Genomic DNA, 20,653 nt, shown 5'->3' with positions numbered 1-20,653 from the left:
GATAAAGAAACCGGCTGTCAGATCAAGTTCATGTCAGCACATGTTTCAAGCTCACATGTATTCAATGGAGAAAGACTTTGACTGTAAACCTCATCCAAAACATCAGCTATTGGATCATGAAAAACTTGAAAAGACTGTTGTAATGTATCCATTGAAAATGTATGACATCCTTCTAACTGATCATCTTTTCCTTGAGAGATTTTACGAAGAGTCTGCCTTATAAATAGAAATGTTTCGAAACAAAAGGGTATAGAATCTTCCTGCATCATCAAATCATGTATTTCATCTTCCACATCTTCATTTTTAGGGAAAGCATGGAGAACAGAAGGTAAAACAAGAGGTTTATACCGATCTGGAATTTTACAAGGTGTAGGGGTATGTACAACAGGTATAGAATCAGTCTTGGTTGCTTGGGGCTCATCAATTTGAAGATGGTCATCACAAAATTTAGAAGAAAGGTCTTGATCAAGCTCAAAGGTATGCAAATCTTTGGTATTCACAATCTTCAAAGGGAAAGAATCAACTGCAGGCCGAGGATCTTTTCTCAAGCATAGTATACTTTGCAAAGCCTTCTTGACATTCTTGGGAAAAGAGAAGAAATAATTTATGACAACGAACAAAATGTCTTGCATGAAATTCCAACTTGAATACCTGATCTGCCCATATTGTCCTTTCATGTTTTTGCTGGTCAGGATCATCCTCCACTGGAGTCTTTGGATCTGATCTCAAAACTAATTTAGAGTCGTCAGGTGAATGATTTCAGCCTTGCAAGTGTCTGATCATTGTCCACCATCAACAATCAGATCTGAACTTGATACATGTACTGGGGTGAAATGCAAATGAAGTGTTGTATTCACAAGCTCACATAGATGGACTGAAGCAGCGTTTATCTACTTCCGCTTATGCAAAGCAAAAGCGTTTCGAAGGCTACCTGGCATAACTTCAGGCTCCGTCTAAGACTTATGAGACAAACACATCAACCCACAAACAAGTTTGTTCTCCCCAGTATGGTCGCCAATATGTTAGCGCTTGAAATTTCACCTCAGGCTGAAAAAGGCAAACTCCAAGGCAACATCAAACCACTTAGCCTCGTAGCTAGCCCTACGGGGCAGGAGAGGGCTCTCTCCGGTATATCTCGACAAAGATCTTCAAAGGGCGGAGATAACCAATAAAGAACACTGATTTTAGGCTAGTAAACTGATAAAAGGTTTGATTTGAGATTTTTAGGATTTTGGTGGAAAATCGGGAAAAGGCAATTTTGGGTGCGGGGATTGGACACAGTTTTTGCAGGGGGTTCTTTGGGGAAAGGTAGGAGACTGTATTGATGCCTTTGAATTAAGTGAATGGATAGGAATGACCGGTGAGGAGCTAAAGAGAGCAAGAAACCTTCAAGAGTTCTCTTTAGACAGATGAAAACATAAATATTAAGCAAACTTACAAGCAGAGCATGACAATCATGAATTCTACTTTAACACTTCATTTGCCTAATTTGCAGAAGGAAAAGTAAGAATATGATTCACATAACAAACTTACAAGTACAAAGAGAAACACACCATCAATACATGTAACCACAGGAATTCCAAAAAGGGCTGCAAAACCCTGGTCTTTCTTCCTTTGCCAAAATTGCAGAGATATAATGAGTAATACAATAGAAGCTTTCTCCCTCAAAAGTCCAACCATGAAAATGACCAAGAAAGTACATAATATAGGCAATCTAACATCTTTCCTTGCCTCTAGGGGTCGAGCTCACTATTCTAGGAGCTGTTTCAACCAATTCTAAACTGAGCACTGAAAACTAGGCAGTCAAAACAACTTGCCTCTATAAGCTAGGAAACCAATTCATTCATTAAATTTTTGCCTATCTCATGAATGAATATTATAGAAGAGATAAATAAGTGTCAAAATATCATAAAATTACATCATTTACAACAAGGAAGATCAAAATCTACTCCAAAAAGTCAAATCCAGTCAAAACTGCGTTTTGCTGAGCTGTAGGTGAATTTCTGTGAAAACTGCCCAACACGTCGCGCCCTGATACTGAACGCGTCGCGCGCCTTTGGAGCTGATTTTGAGGCACTTCTAGGTGTCCAAATGAGGCAAAAGTGGGCTTGTTGGAAATTTCGGGATGTCTAATTTCCAACCCAAGTGGAATTTCTGAATTTGGTGGCCATTTGCCCCTCCCAAATTGCAATCTCCCAAGACTGCTTCCTGTGTGTCAAAAAGTTGGCAGAAAATCATTTTTTGCTTGTTTTTTGACCTTTTGGAGGCTCAAAACTTGGTGAAATTTCTTGGCAATTGCTGAGAAAGTGTATCTTTGCATGAAAAATCCAAAAATGCTGAGTTTTCTTGAAAAGGAGTTGCCCATCGAAAGGGTCGTGCGCGACGTGTTGGTGGAGAAAACCTGTTTTTTGCCCAAAAATTCACAAGTGACCAAAAATGCTCAAATTTTTTTGAGATTTGTGCTGGAGTTAAGTAATTTAGCATCATGCTCCTTCAAGGAAGCCTCAGCCAAGATGTGGAGGGGATCGGGCCTTTTCCGTCGTTTTAGTGCCTTGGCCAACCTCCTTGGATCTAGCGATTGTATTTTTAACATTTCTTTAAAACAATCACACCTGTGAAAAAAGTGAATGAGGTTTTTCTTCCTTGGCCTGTTGGGGACAAAAAACTCTCTCAGTTTTCCCAAATTCATCTTTGATTGCCTTGAAACATCTTTTGAGTGAAACTGATCCCGATGTGTGAAACAAGGAATTTCGTGGAAATGAAGCGAAATGAAGGGGATAGGGGGCTTCTAAATTCTTGGGGAAATTTTTGGGAGTGGGGAGGAATGTTAGGAAGTAGGGGAAAGTGGAATCTCAGAGATTGAGCGAGGGGAAGGGGTCCAATAGGGCAAAACACAGGCCAAACCTAGAAAATTGTCAGGTTGTAGCTAGAAACTAGGGTTTGTGCAAAAATGAGGAATTTGGCGGATCTAAGGGATGGGAAGTGTTTAATAAGGTACATGAAAGATAGGGGAAGGTGTATGAACATCTGGATACAAGTTTTGCTAACTATTTGACCATCCAAGAGAAATTAGCTTTCAAAACCCTAGGAGAGGGAAATGACCTTGCCTAGGTGCAACTGAAGCATGAACAAGGTGTAAAATGACTCATTAGACACTGCCATGATAATGACAACCATATGAATGATGATAAACTCAACTGAATGGTGACATGGACCAACATTTGGACAACTTTAGAAGGAGTGAAAGCAAACCCTAGACCTAATACCTAGTGACCAAATTTTGCTTGAAAACTCTTTGAAATGACAAAATTTGACCTTGACACTCTAAGACCACTTTGTAAGAGCATATTTGATCACTGGAGGAAGGCTGGAAAGACTGACACTAACATTGGCTCCAATGGGGATGGTAGCTCCTTGGAGGTGCCAAGAACCGCAGATCTCTGTAAGAGCTAGACAGTGCCTTATCCATTGGGCAATGGAATCAAAAACTCAAACTAAAATGCATGACTGAAAACCGACGACTTGACAACACAAATTGACTCTCACTCAACTAAAAACTGACTCAATACTTAAACTCAACCGAAAAACTAGAAATGATGCTCAAAGGGGAGCTTATTCATCAAAACCTACTCTAACAGTTTCATTCATCACCTGATCAAGTGAAATGAAACAACCAGTGCAACCAAGTAAGTATCCCGTTTGCTGTTCGAATTCTCCGCAAGTGCTCACTTATGACCAACAAGAGAGAACTACTGAAAGGCAACTCCCATGACAACTTAGAAATAGATCCATTGAATGATATGAATTCTCTATCTGCCTCCAAAAACACTGCATAAGGATCTTGAAGTTCATGCACACTGGAACTTAGCTCATCCAATGGATTACTTCTCTTCTCCTCATACCATGAATGCAAACTTTGATCTGAGCCTTGTGACGAGACCTCTGCTGAAAATGATAAAGAAACCGGCTGCCGGATCAAGTTCATGTCAGCACATGTTTCAAGCTCACATGTAGTCAATGGAGAAAGACTTTGACTGCAAACCTCATCCAAAACATCAGCTATTGGATCATGAAAAACTTGAAAAGACTGCTGTAATGTATCCATTGAAAATGTATGACATCATTCTAACTGATCATCTTTTCCTTGAGAGATTTTACGAAGAGTCTGCCTTATAAACTGAAATGTTTCGAAACAAAAGGGTATAGAATCTTCCTGCATCATCAAATCATGTATTTCATCTTCCACAGCTTCATTTGTAATCTGCCCTTCAATTTCATTTGGTGGCTGAAAATCTGATGCTACAAGCTGCTCAAGAATTTTGTTATCTATCTCATCCTCAACATTAACACTGAGAGATTGCCGATTTGTTATAGGCTGTTCATTTGAAGATTTACTATGCAATCTACCTTCAAACTTTGCTGCACTTTCCTCGTCACTGTCATAGCTGATATGTGATGGCTGAACATTGTATTCAAGCTGCTGAAAATGAACTTCTTCCTCCCACAAACTAGCTGCTGATTCGTCTACAAGATTAGCTTCTGTTTGGAGAACATAATCATCATCATACTGATCAAACTGAGGCAAATCATCGGTATAAAGCATATCATCAAGCATGCAGGTCATATCAACAGTTCTGTCTTCGCCAAGATGATCTACAAAACAATCATTATCAGATCTATGACAACTAGGATAAGAAACAAAATGTTTTGGATCAGCAACTTGTTCTTCTTCAATCAGCGAGCCATGAGCTTGAGCATCATAAGAATTTCTTGCGGTGACCTTCTCCATCATCTTTTCCACTGCACTTACCAAAATGTCAAGTTTCACCTCTAGAGATGTTGATTCTTCCGGATCTATGTTTTTCATCTCTTCTTCTTTCAACCTTGCCCTTCGGATCAGCAGATGAGCTTCTACATTTACTGCACTGTTTTGCATCTCGTGAAGTGTTGCAATATCCCTTTCTCTCAGCTGAAACTCCATCTCCGGATCAAAGGCACCCGGATAGTGCAAGAGAGCAGATCTAGGAGTAGGCCTTATATCAACTGGCATTGAATAATAAACTTGATTAAATCTGGCCGAAAACTGTTGTACTATCTCCCCTGGCAATCTTTTCAGCTGGTTATACTCTTCTACAATCAAGAGAAGGTTCTGTCCGATCATCCACCTGTCGAGAAAAACTTTGATGAACTGCCGAAAATCTAAGATGCTCACCTCAGGCAGGGTTTTGAACCAACTCTTCACTTTGTCTTGCAAAGAAAGAGAAAAAGCCTTATACTGACATCTTCTTCATCAACTTCAAAAAGATCTAGAAAAGACTCAAAATTCTGTACATGTTGCTCAGCATTGACATTCTTACTTTCACCATCGAACCTCAGCAAGTATAGATCATAATTTTTAGGGAAAGCATGGAGAACAGAGGGTAAAACAAGAGGTTTATACCGATCTGGAATTTTACAAGGTGTAGGGGTATGTACAACAGGTATAGAATCAGTCTTGGTTGCTTGGGGCTCATCAATTTGAAGATGGTCATCACAAAATTTAGTAGAAAGGTCTTGATCAAGCTCAAAAGGTATGCAAATATTTGGTATTCACAATCTTCAAAGGGAAAGAATCAACTGCAGGCCGAGGATCTTTTCTCAAGCATAATATACTTTGCAAACCCTTCTTGACATTCTTGGGAAAAGAGAAGAAATAATTTATGACAACGAACAAAATGTCTTGGATGAAATTCCAACTTGAATACCTGATCTTCCCATATTGTCCTTTCATGTTTTTGCTGGTCGGGATCATCCTCCACTGGAGTCTTTGGATCTGATCTCAAAACTAATTTAGAGTCGCTAGGTGAATGATTTCAGCCTTGCAAGTGTCTGATCATTGTCCACCATCAACAATCAGATCTGAACTTGATACATGTACTGGGGTGAAATGCAAATGAAGTGCTGTATTCACAAGCTCACGGAGATGGACTGAAGCAGCGTTTATCTACTTCCGCTTATGCAAAGCAAAAGAGTTTCGAAGGCTACCTGGCATAACTTCAGGCTCCGTCTAAGACTTATGAGACAAACACATCAACCCACAAACAAGTTTTTTCTCCCCAGTATGGTCACCAATATGTTAGCGCTTGAAATTTCACCTCAGGCTGAAAAAGGCAAACTCCAAGGCAACATCAAACCACTTAGCCTCGTAGCTAGCCCTACGGGGCAGGAGAGGGCTCTCTCCGGTATATCTCGACAAAGATCTTCAAAGGGCGGAGATAACCAATAAAGAACACTGATTTTAGGCTAGTAAACTGATAAAAGGTTTGATTTGAGATTTTTAGGATTTTGGTGGAAAATCGGGAAAAGGCAATTTTGGGTGCGGGGATTGGACACAGTTTTTGCAGGGGGTTCTTTGGGGCAAGGTAGGAGACTGTATTGATGCCTTTGAATTAAGTGAATGGATAGGAATGACCAGTGAGGAGCTAAAGAGAGCAAGAAACCTTCAAGAGTTCTCTTTAGATAGATGAAAACATAAATATTAAGCAAACTTACAAGCAGAGCATGACAATCATGAATTCTACTTTAACACTTCATTTGCCTAATTTGCAGAAGGAAAAGTAAGAAGATGATTCACATAACAAACTTACAAGTACAAAGAGAAACACACCATCAATACATGTAACCACAGGAATCCCAAAAAGGACTGCAAAACCCTGGTCTTTCTTCCTTTGCCAAAATTGCAGAGATACAATGAGTAATACAATAGAAGCTTTCTCCCTCAAAAGTCCAACCATGAAAATGACCGAGAAAGTACATAATATAGGCAATCTAACATCTTTACTTGCCTCTAGGGGTCGAGCTCACTATCCTAGGATCCGTTTCAACCAATTCTAAACTGAGCACTCATAACTAGGCAGTCAAAACAACTTGCCTCTATAAGCTAGGAAACCAATTCATTCATTAAATTTTTGCCTATCTCATGAATGAATCTTCTAGAAGAGATAAATAAGTGTCAAAATATCATAAAATTACATCATTTACAACAAGGAAGATCAAAATCTACTCCAAAAAGTCAAATCCAGTCAAAACTGCGTTTTGCTGAGCTGTAGGTGAATTTCTGTGAAAACTGCCCAACACGTCGCGCCCTGATCCTCAACACGTCGCACACCTTTGGAGCTGATTTTGAGGCACTTCCAGGTGTCCAAATGAGGCAAAAGTGGGCTTGTTGGAAAGGTCTGGATGTCTACTTTCCAACCCAAGTGGAATTTCTGAATTTGGTGGCCATGTGCCTCTCCCCAATTGCAATCTCCCAAGACTGCTTCCTGTGTGTCAAAAAGGTGGCAGAAAGTCATTTTTTGCTTGTTTTTTGACCTTCTGGAGGCTCAAAACTTGGTGAAATTTCTTGGAAATTGCTGAGAAAGTGTATCTTTACATGAAAAATCCAAAAATGCTGAGTTTTCTTGAAAAGGAGTTGCCCATCGAAAGGGTCGCGCGCGGCGCGCGACGTGTTGGTGGAGAAAACCTGTTTTTTGCCCAAAAATTCACAAGTGACCAAAAATGCTCAATTTTTTTTGAAATTTGCCCTGGATTTAAGTCATTTATCATCATGCTCCTTCAAGGAAGCCTCAGCCAATATGTGGAGGGGATCGGGCCTTTTTCGTCGTTTTAGTGCCTTGGCCAACCTCCTTGGATCTAGCGATTGTATTTTTAACATTTCTTTAAAACCATGACACCTGTGAAAAAAGTGAAGGAGGTTTTTCTTCCTTGGCCTGTTGTGGAAAAAAACCTCTCTCATTTTTCCCAAATACATCTTTGATTGCTCTGAAAAATCTTTTGAGTGAAACTGATCCCGATGTGTGAAACAAGGAATTTCGTGGAAGTGAAGCGAAATGAAGGGGATAGGGGGCTTATAAATTCTTGGGGAAATTTTTGGGAGTGGGGAGGAATGTTAGGAAGTAGGGAAAGTGGAATCTCAGAGATTGAGCGAGGGGAAGGGGTCCAAAAGGGCAAAACACAGGCCAAACCTAGAAAATTGCCAGGTTGTAGCTAGAAACTAGGGTTTGTGCAAAAATGAGGAATTTTGCGGATCTAAGGGATGGGAAGTGTTTAATAAGGTACATGAAAGATGGGGGAAGGTGTATGAACATCTGTATACAATTTTTGCTAATGATTTGACCATCCAAGAGAAATTAGCTTTCAAAACCCTAGGAGAGGGAAATGACCTTGCCTAGGTGCAACTGAAGCATGAACAAGGTGTAAAATGACTCATTAGACACTGACATGATAATGACAACCCTATGAATGATGATAAACTCAGCTGAATGGTGACATGGACCAACATTTGGACAACTTTAGAAGGAGTGAAAGCAAACCCTAGACCTAATGCCTAGTGACCAAATTTTGCTTGAAAACTCTTTGAAATGACAAAATTTGACCTTGACACTCTGAGACCACTTTGTAAGAGCATATTTGATCACTGGAGGAAGGCTGGAAAGACTGACACTAACAATCTGAATTATTATTTTAGGTTAAAGGATTGGCTAGGATCAAGTATGAAGATGAAGGGTTAGAAACATTCAATAGACTTAGAGACCAGAGGTTGCAAACTCTGCCTTTGGACCTATTAGCTACAACCCCGACAGTCCAGCCAAGTGAAACTAAACAGGAAGCTGCTGACAAAACTCTTGCAGTGGAAAAAGTTCCTGAAAAAGAAAAATTGCTAGAGCAGGAGATAGAACGAGGAAAAAGCAGTGAACTCATTGATTCAGACATTCATATTGATCCCAAACTACTCAAAGAATGGCAACAATTTGACTCAATCATCAGTAATACTGAGAGTCTACAAGGATTTAGCACACCTGAGGTGACAACTAGTCAGAAGACAACAACTAATACAGTTCTGACTGAAGGAACTAGCGGCCCACCCATGACTCAAAAGGATGTAGAAATAATTCCAGAGAACCCATCCGATGAAATTGTTCTGCATGTAGAAGAAATACCACCCTTGGATGTCTTCTACAGCCCTAAGCATAGGGTTGTAATAAAGAGACAAAGGAAAAAGAGAAAACTTGATCAATCTTCTCTTTTACCTTCACAAATGGAGATAACTAATGTGGTATGGAGAGAAGAAGTCAATCCTTCCAAAGATCTTACTAAACTCTCTCAGTATGCTGGAGCATACACAATAGCTACTATGGACAAGGCATCGGAAGTCAGCAATTTGCTCAAGGAAAAGGATCAAGCAATTATCTTGTTAGAGACACAGGTACAAGAGAAGCAGTAGAGGATAGAGCAGTTAGAACAGTAGTTAGCAGCCCAAAAGCAGTCAAATGATCAATTAAATGAGAAATTGATCAAAGAAAAACAAAGGAGTGATCAACATGCAATTCCAAAGCAACAAGAATTATCTCAATCATTGAGCAAGATGCGATTATTAAATGAACAGTTGAGCAAATCAAAAGAAGAACATATCGCTCAACAATCAATGCAAATAGAAAGGTCCAAAGGATATCCCCAAGTGGGAGAATTCAAATCAGAGGCTCTCCAAATTACTAAAGCACTATCTAATCAGTTTAGCTTATTATGTCATAATATCTCTCTCACTCTTCCCCTATGTGAAATTTCATCATCTATGATTGATATGTGAGTTGATGCGAGACAGAAATTGGAGCAAGCAGATGAGAAATTAACAGAGTTTCTCTCTTGGCAAGAAACCAAGGAAGGACAAGTTGTAAATCTACCCCAAATTCTGGAATCACATAAGGAAATCTTGTTCCTTGAATGGAAATCTCAACCAATGATGGTAGAAAGGGCAACATCAAGATGTAGATTGGCAACTAGTAATCTGATTGAGTTAATTAATGATACTCTTTATTTGTCAAATTTAATTTCAGAATGTTCTCCAGGGAAACTGCCATCTGTGAAAGCATTAGAACAGACATGGAAACGGGACCTGGAGAAGAGGGAAAGATTAATCGCAGGCATTCAAACTTTAACATGGGAAACCTTTTGGTTCTTCCTTGTTAAACCATATAGTTAGCGAACAACGATAAAATGCCTCACCGATGCAATCATTTACATGATTCCCGAAATTACTGATGCCACATATACTGCCCAGTTACATTCGCGCATGAGTCATCCTCCAAAATTGCAACCGATTCTCGCCATTTTCCAACTCAAGCCACAAGATAGTCAGCCGAAACAATGAACTATTCTGACTTACTACAAGCATGCCTATTTCGGGGATATTTTCATATATTTGTGATTTGGTTATACCATCACACAACATTTTTATTTCATATTTAGTTAGTTTAGATAGTATTTATAGACCCTTTCATGTTTTTAGAAAGGGTCCTCAAATTTTGTATTAAGATTTGGATCCGAAGTTGCACTATTGTGCTTCCGATATATATTTTTCTATTAAAAACTGGACCTAAATTATGAGTTTTAATGAAGAGTACTTTTATGTGATATGCACTAGTGCTTCGTATAAAAGTATTTTCGAGTTGAAAGGCGAGATATAAATGCGATTTATATTGGAGAAGACTCAAACACATATGGTACTATTATCTATGTTTTTGCTTCATGCTTTTATGTGGATCAACATTTATTTATTTTGCTATTATAGATATATGTATATGCTTTCACAACAATTCTTTGGCTTGTCACTATTGAATGTTTAAGAGCTATTACTTTTCATTCATATTTATGTCAATGATATATAAAGAATAGTGTAATAATGTTTTAATTATTACTTTGTTCAACTACTTGAACAAAGTAATTATTATATGAAAAAATGTTTTTGTTTATAAGTAGAGTCATCTATATGCCTACTTGTCAATAAGAATTATCAAGAATTACACTAAAGAGAAAGACTTCCCGGGATAGATTAGTTATTTGTATTGTTTCATTTTAGAATAAATCATCCATCATTACCATTAGATATTAGAAAATCAATTACTTATCCATACCATTTATAAATCATTGGGAAATTGGTCCCATTATATCCCGTCGGAGCCACCACACCAAACGGAAAAGGAGCTGCCTTTAAGGTCCGGACCGGGTGGTTTTCCCCGATGTTGATGCATCGATTTTTGAGACATCAACAGGTAGTTAAAGGCTTACAAGAACCGATAAATAGATGCGCAGGATGGAGTGAACCTCGCGTAGTTCGAAAGTTAGGAAGACATGCGTCACGGACCGGGAAGGAAATGCGACTCACAATGCAGATCAACGAGTATAAAATGTATCAAGTCATTTTGCATTTATGATCAGATGCCAACGTACTGCCTAAACAGACTTGGGAACGCATGGGTAAGCCTACACTACAATGGTCCCCTATCCAACTATGGATGGAAAATTAGCAGAAGGTGCTGCCCATGGGAAGGCTGCAAGGAGTAACGGTAGACCTTGATGACGCAAGTACTCGGATGGACTTTGAAGTTATCGAACTCATGGATGAAAGTATGCCCTATCCTGCGTTATTAGGAATAGATTGGGCCATTGACATGAATGGGGTTATCAATTTAAAGAAGCGGACAATGTTATTTGAAACAAAGTCGCTGCACGTAGTCATTCCGCTAGATTAGGCTGAAGGACCGTGCTACATTGAACCTGTGCGTGACAGAGAAAGCAACGACGATGTAGATTGTAGTTGCAAAATGTCTGCACAAAGGCGAGAAGGGGTCAACACAATGGAGGATAGATGAATATCACGAGGCTATGAAGAATCCTGCACTTCCAAGTCAGAGGAGTAAGACGAGCGGTGGCTTTACAGGTTGAACGAAGTAACTACACTCCATTGCAACATGGTGACTAAATCTCTGTACTGCGTGAGGGTCCAAGATCGCGCAAAGCCGATGTATGATGGGCTGACAATAATAGATGAATTCCTGACCAAATTTGAAGTCGCAGTACCAGAGCACCAACGGTTTGATGCGTTGAGGTGGGCGTTGCGCGCGACGCTTGTGCGATGGTGGGGAACACATGAAGGGAATTTATAAGATTGGCGCACCTGCAGGCATATGATGAAGATCAGATTTGGAAAGCCAGAATTACACCTAATGGAGAAATATGATGGACGTGATGATCCGCACATGCACCTTACCATATGGATCAAAGCCTACGGAGAAGAACCTCAACCAGAATGGGTACACTTATTTTATCACACCCTGGACGTCATTCCAACAAACTGGTATACTAAAGCAGAGCTCCAGCGCGACATAAGCAAGTGGGATATCTTGCGCGAAGGGTTTTTGTCGACCTTCCTATTTTAAGATCAATGGATGGATCCCATGGATGACGCATTACAACTGGTAAAGGCCGCCATTTTCAAGACACCACTAGAACCAAAAGAAACGGTGCAGCCTGACTGGTCGTGACAACTGAGTCAGGCTCTCGAATGCTATAATGTCCAGGTAGAAGATGATGAGGACGATCCGTGAAATGTCAATATTCTAGAATCAGAGGGGAGTCGTGAGGTGCGCGGACCCACAATCAAAGATCTAGATATCACGGTGCCGTTGAAAATGAGACAAGTCAATATCAGAACATAAGACGAGCCGAAGTATGCAACACTTGGGGACTATTGGGACGACACCACATTGGAGAAGGTTGTTGAATTGCTTCACGAATATCAAGATTTATTCCCAACAAAAATCACGAAGCTAAAAGGGATCCAAGGATACCTCGGAATGATGAAGATAAGGTTGAAGCCAGACGTGAAACTAGTTAAGCAGCGACCCTATCGATTGAACCCAAAATATAAAGAAAAAGTCTGTGAAGAACTGGACAAGATGCTGGCAGCAGGAATCATTGAACCAGTCGAGGAGTCTGATTGGGTAAGTCTGATAGTTATGTAGGAGAATAAATAGAAGGGTGAGATTCATATCTGCGTGGATCTCAGGAAACTCAATGATGCCTGCGTCAATGATCCATTTCCAACTCCGTTTACAGATGAGGTACTGGAAAATGTTGGGGGGGTGGGAAGCCTACTCATTCACGGATGGGTTCTCAGGATACCACTAGATCAATATCGTTCTAGAAGACAGGAGCAAAACGACGTTCGCCACTGAATGGGGTTGCTTTCAGTACACGGTGATGCCTTTTGGACTGAAGAATGCGTTAGCAATATTTTTATGAATAGTGGTAGCGACATTCCAAGAATTTATACACAAATTCTTAGAAGTCTATCTTGATGATTGGACCGTGTTTGGACTAGTTAAAAAGCACGTAGCAAGCTTATGGTTGATGCTGGATACTTGCCGCTGACACCAGATTGCGCTCAACTTAAAGAAGTGTACTTTCCTTGTCCCATTTGGGAACCTGCTGGGCCATGTGGTTTGTAAGCAAGGCCTGATGGTGGATCCAGCAAAGATCGCCATCATACTCAATCTACAAGCGTCGTGAAGTGTCAAACAACTACGTGCCACACTAGGACACATGGGCTAGTATTGCAAGTTCATCAAAAGCTATGCCCAAATTACAGCGTCGATGGAACAATTGCTGAAGAAGGATGCTACTTATTGTTGGAATGAGGAATGCAACAAAAGTCTGGAGATGCTCAAGGAAAAGATGGCATCAGCCCCTATATTGGTCTTTCCGAAATGGGATGTTGAGTTTCATGTGCATGTCGATGCATCGTGTATCGCGTTGGGGGCGGTACTTACTCAACTAGGAGCAGAGGGAATTGATCACCCGATTATTTTCGCAAGTTTCCAATTATCAAAAGCCAATAAGAATTACTCCACTACCAAGCATGAGGGATTAGCAATGGTATACGCGCTTCAAAAATTCTGCCACTATCTGCTTGGAGGCCACTTTAAGATGTATACTGATCACTCGACGTTAAAATACCTAGTGAACAAGCCTGTGTTTGGGGGGGCGCATTTGTAGATGGTTATTGTTATTCTAGGAATATGACTTTGAGGTCATCGTAAAGCCAGGACGTCTAAATGCAGGCCCAGATCACATGTCCCGAATTGAGATTGGCGAAGAACCCACAAATCTAGAGGATAGACTCCTGGATGCACAGCTATATGCGGTGCATGTAGCAGATGGTCACTTTGAAGATATAATACATTTCTTAATTACAGGAACCATGCCGCAGGGATATTCCGTTTAGCAAAAGAAGGAATTGGTGATATGCGCAACAGACTTCACTGTGATTGCAGGACACCTCTACAAAAAGGGCAACGATGAAATATTGCATAGGTATGTCCCGGAGTTTGAGCGAGGATAGATCTTGCTCGAAGCACGTGGGGGGGTTGATGGCAGACATTATGCAGTTTACGCCACAGCTGAGAAGATTCTTCGCGCAGGATCATGGTTTACCACTCTGCATCAGGATACGAAAGCATACTGCCAAGCCTGCAACATATGCCAGCGGATGGGGAAACCATCGTGGAGAGATGAAATGCCACTCCAGCCACAAGTGACACTACAACCATTCGAGAAGTGGGCAATTGACTTTGTAGGACCTATCGAGCTGCGAGGGAAGATAGTTGCCTGCTATATCATCACCGCGACAAAATATTTGACCCAATGGGCAGAGGCACAACCGGTCAAGGATTGTACAGCTACGACAACTGCGAAATTTCTATTTGAAAACATACTGACAAGGCTTGTATGTCCCAAAATTCTCATGAGCGATTAGGGTACGCATTTGGTGAATGAAACAATTAGAACACTCACTGAGGAATTCCGAATATATCACCAACAAAGTACGCCATACCACCTGCAAGCAAATGAGACAGTTGAGGCATTTAACGAAATCTTGGAGACCGTGTTGACCAAGGTTTGTAAGGCGCAACAAAATGACTGGGACTTGTGCATCCCTACTGTGATATGGGCATACCGAACCACGTGCAAGAAGTTGACAGGCCAGACACCTTTTCGCCTAGTCTATGGCAAGGAGGCCGTCATGAGTATGGAATATATTGTGCCTAGTCTGTGGATCGTGGCAATCACAGGTATGGCAGACCGCGAGGATTTGGAGGAAAGGATCGTGCAACTAGCAGAACTGGAAGAGGAATAGTTTTTGGCTAGATTCCATTATCAAGTACAGAATCAACGCGAGAAAGCGTGGCATGATTGCCATATTAAGGTGCGCACCTTCAAGGAGAATGATCTAGTGTTGCTATACGACAATAAGTTCGAGAAATTCCCTGGCAAACTCTGAATGCATTGGTTAGGGCCCTATATCGTCAAAGAAGTTACTGATGGGGTGCGGTTCAGCTTGCCAAACTTAATGGAGACCTCTTTCCGGGCCAAGTGAATGGTAGTCGCCTAAAGCTCTACACGAGTGGCCAGGCTGCCTGACTAACCATTCGAGGGACAGTCTCACCACTCTAGCCAATTGAAAGAGAGTGCGGGACGGTAAAGTAGTCTAGGGGAAATAGGCATGAGGACTAGGCTACGCGTCAATTTGGCTCGTTAACAAGCTCGCAATTGCGCGATAAAAAGTGCACCGATGCATTGACAAGAAGAGAGGTGACCGTTCCTATCACTATTCATGAAAATATGTCTGCATTATGGCAAAAGGGAGTGGGTGGCGGGCAATTAAGAGAGGAAGTACGAGTCAGATATGAAACGAGCTGCCACAGATTTTACATGAGGTCGCTAGAACAAGCGGGAACCAATGAATTTGAAATTCGAATCGCTTATAAATCACCGAGGGGCATCCACTGGGCGACTTACACTTCCGGAAAATACATGCGAAGTATCGACATGGAGCTGTTTATTATCTCTGCACAAGGAGTAAGCCCGAGGGTGGTGATATGGCCGATGGAGCAGCAGGACTCTCTAATGCACATGGTGTTGACAGCTACGGGTGTTCCGCAGAAGACATCATCCATAGTAGGGGATGTACTGGAAAAGGGGAGACATGAAGTAGAATTGGTCCGGATGTCGTCACCCCGCCCAGGGGTAGGTCGGCAAACCACAACAGAAAGGTGAAAGGATGGACGAACTAAGACCACGGGTAGACACGAAGTTACTAAGTCGGCTCTGAAGGACCTTGAGGATTGGGATCTCGCAGACAGCACCACAGGTCTTGAAAAATTGCAACACAAGCTATAGAAGACAGTACGACAAATAGATACGAAGGTCAAGAATGGCTACAGTGGTACAAGGAGGTCTCGGATGTGGTTCCCCCACTAGAGATAAAATCCTAGCAAAGGGTGTTTTGTGTTAACTGAGTAGAGTAGAATGAGCACTATCAGTCGCAAGGATCGATAGAAACAACAAAGCTGGAGACGGACAAAGCGTCGCAGGAGACAATGAAGAAGCAGTAAAACAATGAGCGTCACTCAGAGGCAGGTAAACTGCAAAGCCACTACAGGACGTCTTGCCGCACTAACAAGTGACTCAGGATGAGTCACGATGATTGTGATGGGGGACTGTTGGGTAGCGGAGGTCCTAAGTAATAGTTTTGGGTCTGATAGCCTAGAAGGTAGGATAAAAATATTGTAAACCTTCAAAATATGTGGAGTGCGAAAGATAAAAGATTGAGTCAAAGGGTTGTCTGCCCAAGAAATAATATAGAATAATAGGAAGTAAGTCGGTCCGCAGACCATAGGAAGGTATAAATAGAGCACGAATATATGAGGGAAAAGGTAGTTCTTTTGGGTATGATCTTGGATCTGTAACTTAATGGGTTTTTGAGGAGCAAAAATTGTAAGCGTCTGTAAGTCCGAGTCAAGGTTGTGGGTAGTGGATAGAGGCTCTGCAGCTGTGTGCACAAAGGCCTGGAAGAGTCTATAGCTGTATGTGCAGACCCCTGCAGTTGAGTGCGCAGGGAAGATCTGGATGTATTGGTGAAGAAAGTAAATAAAGATAAGTTGCTTTGATAATTCTGTGTTAATCTGAAGTATCGCAGATCTAGCTTTTTGTATGGTTGATATCACTATTTGATCTATGCATATGCTTACATTTTGAATACATGTGAATCTGTGGTTAATCTAAGTATGCAAATTGAGTAAAGCTGATAAATGTTTGCTTAAAGACCTTTCTAAGTACTACTTCATCAAATAGATTAGATCTATGAACAACGCACTAATAACTAGTAAAGATTGTTCTGGTTTTGGATCTGCGCGAAACAGGCGAGCGTGACGCTGCGCGAACCCTCCAAATCACATCTAGACATCCCAAGGGTGTGGAAACCTGGTTCTAGCACCCTCCCGTACTACCTCGGGTGAAACCTCAGTCCGCGCTCTGCAGACTGTTGCCGAAAGGGCCGGTAGCTGTGGGATTTGCTTGGCTAAATAATTCTTCTGAATATGGGTCAGGCCCATATAAGCCAACAGGATCCGATATCAATACATTAGTGCAAATGAGTCTTAACTCCTTCTATACAAAAGGTTGTAAGCTCTAGTATTACTCTGCCTTTTTTCTCTCAGATTTGAATCCCTTTTCTCACAATCAGAGATGGTTATTTATACATAGTGGAAATATTAATAATCCCCCTCTATTTCTCAACAAATGAGTAAATTACAAGAAAATGAAACTAAATGATTCCTTCGGTTGGGGTTCTGGCCAAATGTAGATGCTCACAATTGAGAAAAATTGCCCTGTTTGGTATGTTCTTAAGAGTTTGGTTTTCTTTTGACAGGATAGAATTTCACTTTTCACGGTGAACTCCAACCTTAGCCTCGTTGTTTCAACCACCTCTCTCTATTCTTCTCCAACGTTATATGACTTGGTGGGGTTCCTTCGAGAATATTGACAGGATATTTTTCTTCTTCGGCCCTAGAAACTTCTCTATCAAACAAAACCATAATTAATTACATATAATGTTTTTACAGCGAAAAACAAATTATAAAAATAAAATGTAAATTAACTTTTCTTGTGCCCAACTTCATAACTAAGTGGATTTTTACTTAATGAAAAAGAGACCATATAGAATAGTGGCAAGTGGCAAGAGCTAAGTGGTATATAAGGTAAGCTCATCGAAACTTTTAAAATGAGACAAAATGAAATAGTTGCAATATTAGGTGGCTCTGATATGGAGGGCATGCGATATCATATTGAACTCCCTTTAATAACTTTATTGGTTCCATTATATCAGAGCCTTGTATCGGAGATTTGATATCAGGGGTTTAACAATTTTTAATATTTAAAAGTTACGATATACAAGTAGACAAAATATCATGATTAGACTATTGTTAATACACATATTAGGTTTGGTTTATCGAAGACTAGCAAATATCAGAAGTTGAAGATTGGAGGGATATGAATATCGGAAGTTGAAGATCTGAGTGAGTGATTATCAGAAGTTGGAGATAGGAGGGAGTGTTGTATCAGAGCTTTTAAAAGCTTTCTCAATTGAAAATCTCCAATAAGTGTTGTTAGGTCCCTATAATACTAGTGATTCCCCCGTTACTATTTTCATTGTAGCCCTTATTGTTATTGTTGTGCCCCTATTGTCCCCATATTTTTATTATTGTGCCCCATAGAAGCCCACTATTGTTATTGTTGTGCCCTTATATTATTATTGGTATGTCGGCTTTGATTATATTATGACCCCTTAGACTCCTATATATATAAAGGAGGTTTTGTCATTTGTATCATCCAAGAATTTTTCATTTGTGTAATGTAAAGGAGGTTGCCCCCTCGAAGAGGTTGATTTTGAAGGCTTTGATCTCTCTTTTCTTCTATTTTGTGAGTTGGTTGCATAACAAGTGGTGACCCTGATGGAAGCAGGAGTAATGATGTGGCAGGTGGGCCCTCCGACAACTGCTTATAAATTATAGTTCCTTTATATAATGGGTAGAATTTGGTTATATGATATGTTTGCTTTAATACTCTGAAGTTTATAAAAAGGGTTTTCCACATATATATTTCAAATTTAGTATGCTCTCCACGCCACTTATAATATTGATCAGGGTTTTGACATCGAGGAATTCTAAAAGGGTCCTCTGATGTCAAAATTTCAATATCTCTGATTATTTCATTTACATCAAAAGAACCACTTGTTTAATGGTTAAGGCCTAACCTAAAGCCACTTAATTATATCAATCTTGGTCTCGGGGGCTATGTATAAAATATAAATTAATATTTACAATTGAAAAAGAATTATTTACAAATAAATAAATTTATAAAATAAAAGTAATACAATTTATACATTTTAATAGGCCAACACAATGAAAAATATCTAATATTCAATTAGGAGCCATTTATAAACCAAACAACCAAATGAGATTAAAAAGTTATGATAGGAAGATAGGAACAAATTGAACTCATTGAAGAAATCTAAATTCTCAAAATCAGATAGTAATAGGACTAACCATTCAATCAAAGGGTCCCCATAATGAGAATTAAGTGAATAATGGGGGGTTGCGTTTTTACCACAACCGTTTGCTAAGGACTTCTAGACAACATAATTCTATTATGGCCGTGGTTGACAGGTTGACTAAGGTAGCTCATTTCATTCCAGTGAAGTCTACTCATTCAGCTAGTGAGGTTTCTTAGGTATTCATCAGGGAGATAATGAGGTTACATGGTATTCCTAGGAAGATTGTGTCAGACAAAGATGTCAAGTTCATTTACAGGTTTCAGAAATGGTTGTTTGCAAGTTTGGGTACAAAGTTGGCCTTAAGTACAACTTATCATCTATAGACAGATGGACAAACAGAGAAGGTCAACAAGATTCTTGAGGGCATGTTGAGAATGTAGACTATGCATAAAAAATGAATGTGGGAAGAGTATCTTCCACTGGTGGAGTTTTCATATAACAATGGGTATCAAGGATATTTGAAGATGAGTTTGTTTGAGGCACTTTATGAGCGGAGTTTTAATACTTCTATTAGTTGGAGTGATCTAGTGAACAAGGTATTGATTGGACCAAACATGTTGGTAGAAATGGAACTTGAAATGTAGGTTATCAAGAAGAATCTAAAGGTAACACACGACATGGAGAAGAGATATACAGATCAACACAAAGTGTTTAAGGAGTTTTAGGTTGGGGAAAAGTGTACTTGTGCGTCAAGCTTAGGAAGAGCTCCTTGAGGATTGGATCATGTGCCAAGTTGGCACCTTAGTATTTCAGACCTTTCAATATTCTTGAGAGGATTGGATTAGTGGCTTACCAACTTGCACTACCTTTGATAGTGAAAGTCCATGATGTTTTCCATGTGTCATTTCTTAAGAAGTATGTGAAAGATTTTGATCATGTGATTGATTGGTCTGTATTGCAGGTGGAACCAAAAAGAGAATTCCAGCTAGAACCTCAGTGCCATTTTCCGCGAAAGATGCTCATGCTCCGGAATCGTGCAATCGAGCAAGTTAAAGTACAGTGGAAGCACTTTGGGCTCGATGAAGCTACATGGTATATGGATGAACAGATTTGGGTTATGTATCCTTCTCTATGTTGAGCGGAAGTGATTTGATATATGTTTTGATGTTTTGTTTTGGTTATGTTAGTTTATGCATATGTATGTAAATACTGCATTGAGCTATGTTATAAATATCCAATAAGCGGTATGGTGTTCATGATATATTGGTTATGTCTTCAGCAGTATGATATGATATAAATGTTGAATCGAGATGTGTTATAAAGCTCCATGGGAAACATGTGTTTTGCTGGTTTATAAGTGTCATTGAACACTGAGGACAATGTTCCCCCAAGGGGGAGGGGTTTGTAACAACCCTTGGTTGATTTCCTATGTGAATAAAAATA

The sequence above is a fragment of the Pinus tabuliformis genome, chromosome 3_2 (genome assembly GCF_031772625.1).
Source record: "Pinus tabuliformis cultivar Carrire ecotype Pingquan chromosome 3_2, CPIR1, whole genome shotgun sequence".
In the NCBI taxonomy this organism is placed as follows: Eukaryota; Viridiplantae; Streptophyta; class Pinopsida; order Pinales; family Pinaceae; genus Pinus; species Pinus tabuliformis.
This window is presented reverse-complemented; position numbering follows the sequence as displayed.